This window comes from Hibiscus syriacus, unplaced genomic scaffold (genome assembly GCF_006381635.1).
Source record: "Hibiscus syriacus cultivar Baekdansim isolate YM2019G1 unplaced genomic scaffold, ASM638163v2 tig00110745_pilon, whole genome shotgun sequence".
Lineage (NCBI taxonomy): Eukaryota > Viridiplantae > Streptophyta > Magnoliopsida > Malvales > Malvaceae > Hibiscus > Hibiscus syriacus.
Window position 1 is genome coordinate 45,820 of NW_024062847.1, and position 12,289 is coordinate 58,108.

At 30.4% G+C, this 12,289-nt stretch overlaps 1 non-coding gene across 1 annotated transcript; it reads right to left on the reverse strand.

Moving 5' to 3' along the window:
- Window positions 1-11,520: 11,520 nt before the first annotated feature.
- Window positions 11,521-11,627, reverse strand: LOC120139445. Its single transcript, XR_005517637.1, has one exon. It is a non-coding gene; the product is annotated as a small nucleolar RNA R71 (small nucleolar RNA).
- Window positions 11,628-12,289: the final 662 nt, after the last annotated feature.

Below are 12,289 nucleotides of genomic sequence, written 5' to 3' on the forward strand. Positions count from 1 at the left end.
GGATGTCGACGATGAGGAGGATGAAGACGATGAGGAGGAGCATGGCAATGATGATGATGACGAGAAGCATCATATAAGAAGAAACCCTCCTAGAAGTATACGACCACCACTATATGAAACACATTCCAGGAGACATTGATGAATTTGAAAATCATGGCAATCTTTTTATTTATTGTGCGTTTATTATGTATTTGCCTCTTATTTTTTATTATATATTTATATGAGGAAATATTTTTCCTCTTAATTAGTTTTTGCCACTTATTTTGTTTCGTTCTTCTGCATTTATATAAAGTAAATTTTTGTATGATGTTTAATGTCTTTTTGCAAACAAGGTCAAACAAGACACAATAATTTGGGTAGGCTCATTTTATAGGACTACTTCCTAAGGCCTATATATATGTGTGTGCGAGGTGAAAGCTAATTTTAATATATTCAGGCAAAAACTTTAGTTGTTTAGCATAGGGGATCAACCAGGACCATCCAAACTTGGACTCCAACGTGATTTGCCAAGCCATCATGCCCTTGGCCAGAGCAAGCTCCCACATACCTATTGCAGTGTTGATTTCTACAATACAATCTCAATATGGGTACACTGTCTCCTACAAAAAAGCATGGAAGCCAAAACAAAATGCCATTATACAACTACACGACGAATGAGATTCATCTTACAACAAACTACCAGTTGATTTAACCTGGTTCAACGATTGAATCCTGGGACAATAGTTGAGTCCAAAAACTCCATGCCTACCATAATAATAGAGTTTTTCGAGATCGATGCCAATTCCATAGTGTTTTTTGGACTTACCCACAATACATTAATACAGTGAAATATTGTACACCCATTATCCAAATTGATGGTACATTCTTGTATGGAAAATACAAGAAAGTTTTATTATTGGCAGTTGTCCAAGATGGTAATTTTAACATTTTTGATGTTTCATTTTCCCTTGTTGAAGGAGAAGATACATAGTCTTGGGCTTTTTTCCTGAGAAATCTATGATTACATGTTATCATGGGGGAACATATTTGTATCATTTCAGACCGAGGAGCTGGGATCAAAGCAACATTGGACTCTTTGGGTCCAATGTGGAAACCTCCACACGTCCAACATCGTCTTTATATCCAACGTATTGCTGCAAACTATCATGGTATATATAAGAAGAATAATGAACGCCAATTAATTATATGCATGGGTATGCTACATTGTTACCAATTTCATTTCTCACTCATTTTCATTTTGTATACTAACTACTTCATTTTTCTTAGGTTACAAACTCTTACCTCAAACATTAGAGGTTATGCTTCAAGAATTGAGAGGAAAAATATGAATATTGGTACAATTACATCAGTGAAATCAATGGACAAACACATATGATGACAATATCAATATGGACATATGAAAACCAACTTGACTGAGGCAATCAATTCAACCTTAAAGGGCCCCCGTCATTTATCAGTAATTGCTTTGGCTAAAACGACGTATTTTTGTTTAGGTCAACTTTTTGCCAAGCTGGGGGGACAAGCTCTTACTTGGATACAAAATGATCATGTTTATCACCAACGATTAGAAGCAGACCTACAACAAAAGGTTGCAGCATCAAACTGCATGTCCATAATAAGCTTTTCTCGCACCCAAGAATTATTTTGGGTCATAGAAATGCCATGACCTCTACAAGGGATTGAATCTAACTCTTTCAAAGTTAATATACGAGATAGATGTTATGATTGTGGGTTTTTCAAGCTTTGAAGTATCCATGCTCCCATGTCATAACAACTTACTCATTTTCTCGTCAATACTATAAGCATTATGTGGATCCCGTATAGCAACTTTCACAAGTATTCAAGGTATATGAATATGAGTTTTCCCCCATAGGTAATGATAAAGACTCAAATGAGGTTCAGACTTGGCTTCCAATTATACCAGATCCGGACTTATTAAAGGATCCAGGTCATTAAAAATCTACTCGAATTCATTATAAGATTGATACTCGAGAGACCTCAAGACAAAACTTAAGATGTGGCCATTGTAGAAACCCCAACCACAATATGAGAAACTGTCCATCTCTTTCATCAACACATAACTCTTGCCACCACTCATGTAATCATATTTTCTAATGTTTCAACTTATGTTATTTCATTTTCTTTTAGTTTCAATTAATGTGATTTCAACTTTTTTTTATTTTACAAGATGATCCTTTAGTATATCTATATAATTTTCCAATTAAATGTTTAACGTTTATTTCTTACAATATAACATACAATCAACTTTAACCCTACCCTACTGTAAAAACACAAGCATTCTAATATACAATCAATTTTAACCCTAAATTTCTTTAAAACCCTAAAAACATTTTAACATAAAACCCTAAACCTAAAACCACCAGGCATGGAAGGCACGTTCCCTATGACGCACATTCAAGGGAGGCATGTTCTACAAGACGTGCCATTCATAAAACCCATGAAGGCGCGTTTCATACGATGCGACTTCCCTCCCCCAACTAAGGTGCATCTCCTACCGTGCTCCTCATTCTCTCTCCTGAAAAAAGGTGTTATATCGGGAAATAGTTAGGAAAGGGTGTTTAATAGGTAGTATTTTTTGTCAAATAGCCATGGAAAAAATGTATTACTGTCTAAATTTTGAATTGTACAATTTTTTTTTCAATTTTTTATTTTCAAACATAAATATTTAAAACTATTATATTATATATTTAATATTAATATAATATTGTGAATAAAAAATTCTTCAAATGTGATAATTAAATGTGAGTGTTTGATGATTTTAGTCAAATTAAATAAAAATTTTAAAATATTTGAATTAAAATATTTAAAATATATTTATTAATAAAATATATTTAAATTATTTGAATAAAAGAATTATTTAAATGTGATAATTGAAACATAAACATTAAAAAAATGTGTTGACCTATTCTGATATAACAAATTTAAGGGACATATGTTTTTGAACTTGATTGAATTTATTCTAAGTTTTCAAAAATAATTGAAAGTCCATAAAACTTGAATATGAACACAAATATGATTTTCTAGAAAATAAATACCGATATTGTTTTTACAGTATCGATACCACATGAACAACATCGATATTGTTATTGTAGTCTCGATACCCAAGGTAAGGGAAGTATCGACACTCTTATGGCAGTACTGATACTGCCTATTGGTTGTGTTCAGATTCCAATATGAAAAAATGGTACTAATACTCAAAGGAGTATCTATCGATACCGTAAACCCTAGTATCGATACTATCAACCCAACTTTCATAAAACAACTAGTTTTTATTGGTACAATATCAATACTCGTCACCCGAGTACCGATACTCCCTAGTCTAAACTATTTTATTTTGTAGATTTTTAATCCCCAACGTCTCTGAAACATCGTTAACAACTAGAAACTATTAGAAACTCATTCCAACATATAAAAAGAAGCTGAAGACATTTGAAGAAGGTTACAACACCTATCCAAGCAATCAACATTAAGATAAAAACACTTTATCCATTTGTAAAAGGGGTTTGGTTATAGTTTAGCCATTGAAAACTAGTGTAACACCCTTAACCCATATACGTACTCAAATATGAGTTAAAGATGTCATACTAACTATTTAAAACATTCCATACTAGAAAACAAAAAACTTTGTTTCTTTTAAAACATGACATTTTAATAATTTATAAACATTTCTTATTTGTATACATGCCCACTAGAAAATAAAAATACACTAGGATGTCATTACTGATATCTATAATTATTCCTTGATGATTGATGTCATGCTCGACTCTTTACTCCACTTGCTCTCTTTTATCTACGTGTGAAAACCATCACATAGTAAGTATACACTTATGAGGTATATACAAACTAAAGTAAAACATTTCAATATATAAATAACTTAATAATAATCAAAGTACTGAGTTTATCATATAAAAATATATGAACATATAAAATTGACTTATTAAAGTCATTCTTTCATCATATAATTTGTAAAACATCATTTCTCATATATAAGGCATTTTACGCAAATCAAAGTATTCAATAAAAAATTACTTTCAATGAACAAATCAAACCTATACTTTTCACTATGTTAACCGAAGTATAGTTACTGTAGAACACAATATCACTATACTAAATATCAGGATGAAAATTCATAATTTCAAAACATTAAGAATCCCATAATTTCACACAGTGCCAGGAGTACCCAAGTATACTAAATATAAGAGTATACAAAGTTACTAACACAGGAGTATGCAATGGTGCTAATATAGGAGTACACGAATGCACTAATTCAGGAGTGCCAAATTGCACTAATACAAGAGTACACATTTGTACTAAAACGAGAGTGCATAATTGTACTAATTACATGAGTACACGAATGAACTAGTATAGGAGTGCATAATTGCACTGATACAATAGTTCATAATTGCAATGATACAGGAGTACCCAAAGGTGCTAATACAGGAATGCAACAAATGCACTAATATGATGGTTTTTTTTATATCAAATCATGTACCATTCCTTTTTCAGAAGTATTCTTAGATACTAACATATCAAATTATCATACATGTGCGTTGGGAAATTCATACCCGAAATCATCTGTAACCATTTAGTGAAATATGATATAATACGCATTGAGTAGTTCATGCCCTAAACTTTTCATTTCCACATAACATAAGCATATCATGGAAACATCATTTATCACTTTCCTTTTTGACATATGAAATCATATTTCATCATATGACAAATGTCATCAATTTTTTACTTTCTGTTCAACCACCATTTTCATGAAATCACCACTCCAAGCATGAAAACATGAAATATTTACACCAACTTGTAGAGAATTTGAAGTAGTTAAATTTTCTATTTCATGTCTTAATCCAAAAACGTAACAAAATGGCTTAAAAATGAAAAAATAAAAACGTACTCACCTTTCTATGGAGTCTACGGTTAGAGAGGAAGAAGAAGTAGAGAGTTTCTTGATTTTTCTCACAAAAAATCTCTTAATATTTATCTTATAAATATAATTAAATGAATTAAAAATTCATTTAATTAGAAATTACCAATTTACCATTAATGAAACATGATAATTTCCACATTTCCATTGCCATGACATAATCTTCCTAGTCAAACATGAATAAACTTTTCCATACTTTTCACTTTATCCTTGTAGTTTTCAAAAAGTAAAAATTAGTCACCATAATTAAACAATTTAGGTTTAATATGAAAAAATCAGTCTTCATTCCTATGATACATATTAAATTCTTCTTTAATAGAATATAAAAATAACATTATGAACCTCATACTATAATACTTCAAATTTTCTTAAATTTCAAATTCAATCAGATTATTCAAATATTTTATCGAACTTTATCTCTTAATAGCTTTTTATACAAACTCTGGATCAAAATTAAATTCCATATAAACTCCTTTCTTAGGGCTGAACTCTTCATCTATGAGATAATTTTTTTGGGAAAATTATCATCTAGGTCCCTAAACATTTTCCAAGGTTTTATTTTGGCCAATAAACTTTTAAAACTATATTTTGGTAATTTTCTAAAATTTTGGGGTATTACTAGGGAGTTTTGAAATGTTATTATTGAGCCTAGAAAAAGAAAGAAAAAATTAGTGAATTTGTTAGAAAATCCTTAATGTAGAGCTAAGGTAGTGGATGCAAACTTGGTTGAAAAGTCAAATCGCTCTAAATCATTGTGCAAATTATCTATATTTTTCCCATACTCCCAAAATTTTTATTTGGCCAATTCATCCCCTCTTCGCACCATTTTCGGTTAATCGGTATAGTAACAAAAATCCTAATAATTGGTTTTAGAGCTTGACTATTGGGAAGGTTTAACAACCTCTTGAGACAATCCTTGAAAAAGCTCTATCCATTTCCGAAGCAACCGAGAAAATGACTTCCACATCTGACTCATTTAACATGAAGGACTCCCGACCTATCGACAAGTCTCCATACTTCACTGGAGCTAATTATGGTCATTGGACGAAATTAATAAAATTATTCTCTTAATCCGTTGAACTTAGAGCACGATAGATGATAATGAATGGTATTCTTCTCCAACAAAGAAGAAGGAATGGAGTAACCAAGAACAGAAGAAATCTTGACAAAATGCCATGTATATGAAGGAGTTTCTTCATTTTCTAATGACAAGGAGCTTTAGGATAAGCTAGAAGAACTTCATGGTGACAAGAAAGAGGAACCACCAAATGTAGTGTGGCTAATGGCTCTTGAAGAGCCCAATATAACTTCTAACTATTGTGATTTAAATTATTCATTTAAAGAGTTACAAGAAGCCTATGATGAGTTATATTTGGGATTTGAGACCTTGAATTCCAAATATAAGAAATTTATTTCAAGATTTAAAGTTGAAAAGATTTTCTTTTGAAAACTTGGATTTGAGAATCCAAATAAAATTTTGAAAATGATTTAGATCTTTCAAAATTGAAAATTTAATAATTTGAAAAAGAAAATTTCAATTTGAAAGTTAAGCTCGAATACTTAATAAAAGAAACATAAATCATTTTTAAAAAATGTTAAAATACTATCATTGTTATTTTCATGGTCACACGGAACATATTTCCCTTTAAAACTTAGAAAACATTTTAAAATTAGACAAATATGAGTTCTTAAGCGAAAAAGGGGCGTTAACACTAACAATCAAGGATCCAAAGTAATTTGGATACCTAAATCCAAATAAATATCTCTTGTAGGAGTGTGAGAGTAATGATGACAAAAGTGAAGATATTCAAATGCTCTAGCCACACTTGATGAGGAATGGGTACCCTCTAAACTTAATTTTTTTGATTTTGTATAATTGGTTGCCTATTTTATTTTTGCATGGATGAGTTTTTGAGCATAAATGATTATATTTGTTTTGTTTTTCTATCCTTTGTATGTTCAAATATTTTATGATGGACATTTTAAAGGTTTAATGATTTTTCATAAATATTTTTTCTTAATAATGATTTTAGGTCAAATTTGGTTTTATGTTTTGTTTTAACAAATTTTAATTTTTGACCTTAGTTCTAAATGTTTATGCATGTGATTTTATTGCAAATGATATCTCTATAACAATTGATATCAAGTTTTGAAATGCATAACATTTTTGGATATATTTATGTATATGAACTTTAGTGCCTCATTTTAATATTGCATAAAGTAGTTTAGACTTGAATTTATTAAATTTTATATGTTACTAACATGTTTGTTCATCTTTGTTGAAATTCAATAGTTTTTAAGTGTCAAGTTTTTAAAGTCATTTTTTTGGAATGCATTTGTTGAGGGGTAGCTTTGATTTTTCAAATGACTTTTATTTTAAAATTTTACTCACTCTCCATTGTTATTTTTGAACCTTAATGTTTGAATTATTTTTTGTATATAAAAGGGGAATAAGTATAGGTTTGAAAAAATCAATTTGAAGAATGAAAAATGGGGAGCTTTAATATTTTCCAAAATATATCTATTTTTCATTAAATGTTTTATTAAGGGGTAGTTTTTCCAAAAACAATTTTTGAATGTTTTGTTATATAAAAAAGGGGGCACTGTTGAACCTATTTTGATATAACAAATTTAAGGGAAAAATATTTTTGAACTTGATTGAATTTATTCGAAGTTTTCAAAAAAATTCAAAGTCCATAAAACTTGAATTTGAATACAAAAATGATTTTATAGAAAAAAGGTACCAATACTGTTCTTACAGTATCAATACCACATGAACAATATAAATATTGTTCTTATAGTATCGATACCCAAGGTAAGGGAATTATCGATACTCTTATGGCAGTACCGATAATGCATATTAGTTTAAGTGTGTTTAGATTCCATTATGCAAAATTGGTACCGATACTCAAAGGATTATCAATACTACTTATAGTACTATAGATACTATAAACCTTATTATTGATATTCCCAACTCAATGGACATAAATGACTAGTTTTATTAATTCAATATCGATACTCACCACCCAAGTACCATTACTACCTGGTTTGGGTTGTTTTATTTTGCAGGTTTTTAATCCCCAACGGCTAAAACTCATTCCAACACATAAAAAGAAGTTAAAGAAACCTGAAGAAGGTTACAATACCTATCCAAGCAATCCATAGCAAGAGAAAAGCTATTTCATTATTATTTTTCATTTTTTATTGTATATAAGTGTTTTTAGTGAGCTTAATTGGGTAAACACATTCCTTTAAGAGGTTTATTGTTTAAAATTTTCTTTATCCTTTTGTAAAAAGGGTTTGGTTCTAGTTTAGCCATTGAAAATTAGGGAGTTGTAAAAGGTTACCCTTGAGCCTAGAAAAAGAAAGAATAAATTAGTGAATTTGTTAAAAAATCTTTTATGTGGAGCTAAGGTAGTGGATGTAGACTTGGTTGAAAAGTTGAACTACTCTAAATTATTGTGCAAATTGTCTATCTTTTCTCTATATACTCCCAAAATTTTTATTTGGTCAATTCATCACCTCTTGGAACCATTTTTGGTTGATCGATATAGCAACAGAAATCCTAACAGTTGGTATCAGAGCTTAACTATTGGAAGGTTTAACAACATCTTGAGGTGATCATTGAAGAAGCTCTATACATGTTTGACACAACCGATAAGATGGCTTCCACATCCAATTCATTTTACATGGAGAACACCCGATCGATCGACAAGCCTCCGTACTTCAATGGAGCTAATTATGGTTATTGGAAGAAATTAATGAAACTATTCATTTAATCCATTTTATCTTGGAGCATGGGAGATAATAATGAATGTCTAGTCTTCTCCAATAAAGAAGAAGGCGTGGTGTACCCAAGAACGGAATAAATCTCAACAAAACTCCATGGCCATGTAAATTTTATTTTATGCATTTGGTCCTGATGTATATGAAGGAGTTTCTTCATGTTCTAATGCCAAAGAGCTTTGGGATAAGGTAGAAGAACTTTATGGTGACAAGAAAGAAGAACCACCAAATGTAGTGTGTTTAATGGCTCTTGAAGAGCCCAAGGTAACTTCTAACTCTTATGATTTAAATTCTTATTCATTTAAAGAGTTACATGAAGCTTATGAAGAATTATTTTTGGAATTTGAGACCCTGAATTCCAAATATAAGAAATTTGATTTCAAGATTTAAAGTTGAAAATGATTTTCTTTTATAGTCATTTTTTGGAATGCATTTGTTGAGGGCTTTGTTTTTCAAATTACTTTTATGTTAAAATTTCTACTTACTCTCCATTTTTATTTTTGAACCTTAAAGGTTGAATTATTTTTTATATAAAAATAGGGGAAGAAGTATATGTTTGAAAAATTTAATATCAAGAATGAAAAAGGGGGAACTTTAATATTTTCTAAAATATTTCTCTTTTTTATTAAATGTTTGATTAAGGGGGTGTTTTGTCAAAAGAGATTTTTTCAAATGTTTTGTTATATAAAAAAGGGAGAGATTTTTGATGCAATACCCCAAATTTTAGTTAGTGATCAAAATATAAATTTTGAAAGTTTAGTGGGACCAAAGTATAAACTTAGAAAATATTATAAACCAAAATGTAATTTTTAAAAGTTATGCATTTTGGCTTGTAAAGGAATAGTTTACTATGGAATTAACATTGTCTTGGAATCAGAAGTTTTATTATGAGTTTGTACAAAAAGATATAAAACAATAAAGTCCGGTAAAAATTTAGATAATCAGATCGAATTATAATTTTGAGAAATTCTGAAGGATGATGGAGAAGTGTTAGAAATATTATTTTCATAATTTATAAGGGTGAAATTTAACATGGATTATTAGAATTAAGATTAATTTTCCATGTTAAATCAAGATTGTGTAATTTTTGTGACTAAGTTATAATTTTCAAAAATTACAAGGATAAAGTGAAAATTATGAGATGTTTGGTTCATCTTTGACTTTCAAGATAAAGTAAAAGCAATGAAATATAAGAAATTTTGAAGTTTCATTAATGGTAAAATGGTAAACTACATTTTAATGAATTTTAAATTCATTAAATTAGTATAAAGATACGTATAATTAGATATTTTAGTGGAAATTTCAAGAAAATTTTTCTCATCTCCTCTTTAAGGCCGTGAACTCCATTAGCAAAGGTAAAAATTTTCAATTTTATTTTTAAGCCAATTCTTTGAGTTTTTGGACTAAAGTGTGAAATATGGAAATAATCTAATTAGTTCTCTATCATTTGGTATAGTCATTTCATGAATTTCTTGGTTTGATAATCCAGTTGGTTTTTATGGTAGATGAAGAACAAGTTGGAGTTTGGTGATTTCAGGATTTGTTTCTATGTTAATTGTGTTGTAGAGTTGTTTTCAAGTGTGTAGGATGCTTGAAATCAATTGGAATTTTATAAATAAGGATTTGATCATGACCTAGGTTTTATGGAAATATTGATTTTGGATTGAATTGATATGGAATTGATTGGAATTGCGTGGAATTGATGTTAGGAGCTTCAATTCATGCTTGAAACAAGTTGGAAATAATTGAATTTTCTTCCTAGGTATTCAACCTAATTGAATTAAAGTAGGGAAATTTTACAAATTTTTCCTATGGTGTATAATTGATATTAGAATGATTACTACATGTTTTGGAAGGTTAATTGGACCAATTTGGAACTTGGTGGATATGTAGGGATTATTTTGCATACTTTAGAAATTATTAGGTAATAATTTTAATTGCTTAATTAATGAAGGTCCATGCTGGAATTTAGCAATTAAATATTGATTTTGGTGTTGGAACATTTTTTTGTATCAATTTATAAGTTGGGTAAATTTGGGGACCCAAATCGCAAGTTTAGAATTGGTTGGAAATTGTGTAAAATTGATCAAGTATCAAGTTTTTGGCACCGTTGCGAAGAAGAATCGGTTAGATTTAGAGTTGTTCTTATTTTGCTTACTTTGTTATTTTATTTTGTATGTACTTTTTAGCTTTCATTTCTACTGGTGTATGCCTTGCAACGACGAAGAATTAGAGCTGTTTGATCCAGAGATTGAAAGGACTTTTAGGAGACGTCGTCGAAAGCCACAGGAAATAAAACAACTATGGTTGAATGAGGGAATGGTGTTTTACCCCTATTGCAGAATGAAGATGATGGTGAGTTACTGGCTAGCATTGGAGTGGGATAACCATTTAATAACATGGATGATCATGATCGACCTATCCACAAGAATGTAGTACTGAAGTTGAATGATCTACATCCGGGCATAGTAAGGCCAATAATTAATGTCGCGAACTTTGAGTAAATGACAGTCATGTTCCAAATGTTATAATGAATAGGACAATATTGAGGGTCTATGGCTGAAGATCCTAGGGCTCATTTGAGAGCGTTCATGGAAGTTTATGATTCATATATTTAGCAAGGTGTTTCAGAGGAGGCACTAAAGTTGAAGCTATTTCCTTATTCATTGCGTGATAAAGCAAGAGCTTGGTTGAGTTCACTACCACCAGGTGCAATAGAATCCTGAAATAAGTTAGCGTAGAAATTTTTACTGCAATTCAACCCGCAAAAAATGAATAAAAAACTCCAAAATGATATAACTTCATTCAAGCAAATGGAGGATGAAAGCTTGTATGAAACATGGGAAATATTTAAAGAATTACTACAAAAGTGTCCAATGCATGGGTTCCGACATTGGACTGAAATGAAGATGTTTTATAATAGGTTAAATATACACACTCGTGTGGTGGTCGATGCATAAGCAAACAAAGCTTTGTTAAATAAGACAAATAATGAAGCTTATGATATTCTGGAGAGGATATCAACTAATGATTGCCAATACCCTAAAACGAGAAATATATTTGGTTGACATAATGATGCAGCAATAGAATCTGAAGCTTTCAACTCTATGGCGTCTTATTTTAGTATTGACGGATATGGTGAAGAAATTACAAAAACCAGGGGTAATGTATGAAGTCAAGTCTGTATCTCTCATCACTCGTGTTTACTGTGGCGATTACCACAATTTTGATGAATGCCGCCAAAATCCGGAGTCTATCTACTATGTGCAGAATTATCAAAGGAATGACAATTCTTTTGGCAACCCATATAATGGTAATTTTAGGAATCATGCAATCATTCTTAGAGAATTTAGAATATTGCCAATCCACAGCAGCAACATTATCAGCAGTAGTAAGCAATGCCGCAGCCACAAGAACACCATCTAGTTGCTCAGCCACAACCAAGGCAAACTTATCAGGGGTAATCTTCAACCCAAACTTCAACTTTATTATTTCTTGAAGCTTTGATGAAAGAGTACATGGTGAGCTAATCAACATCATTACAGGCTC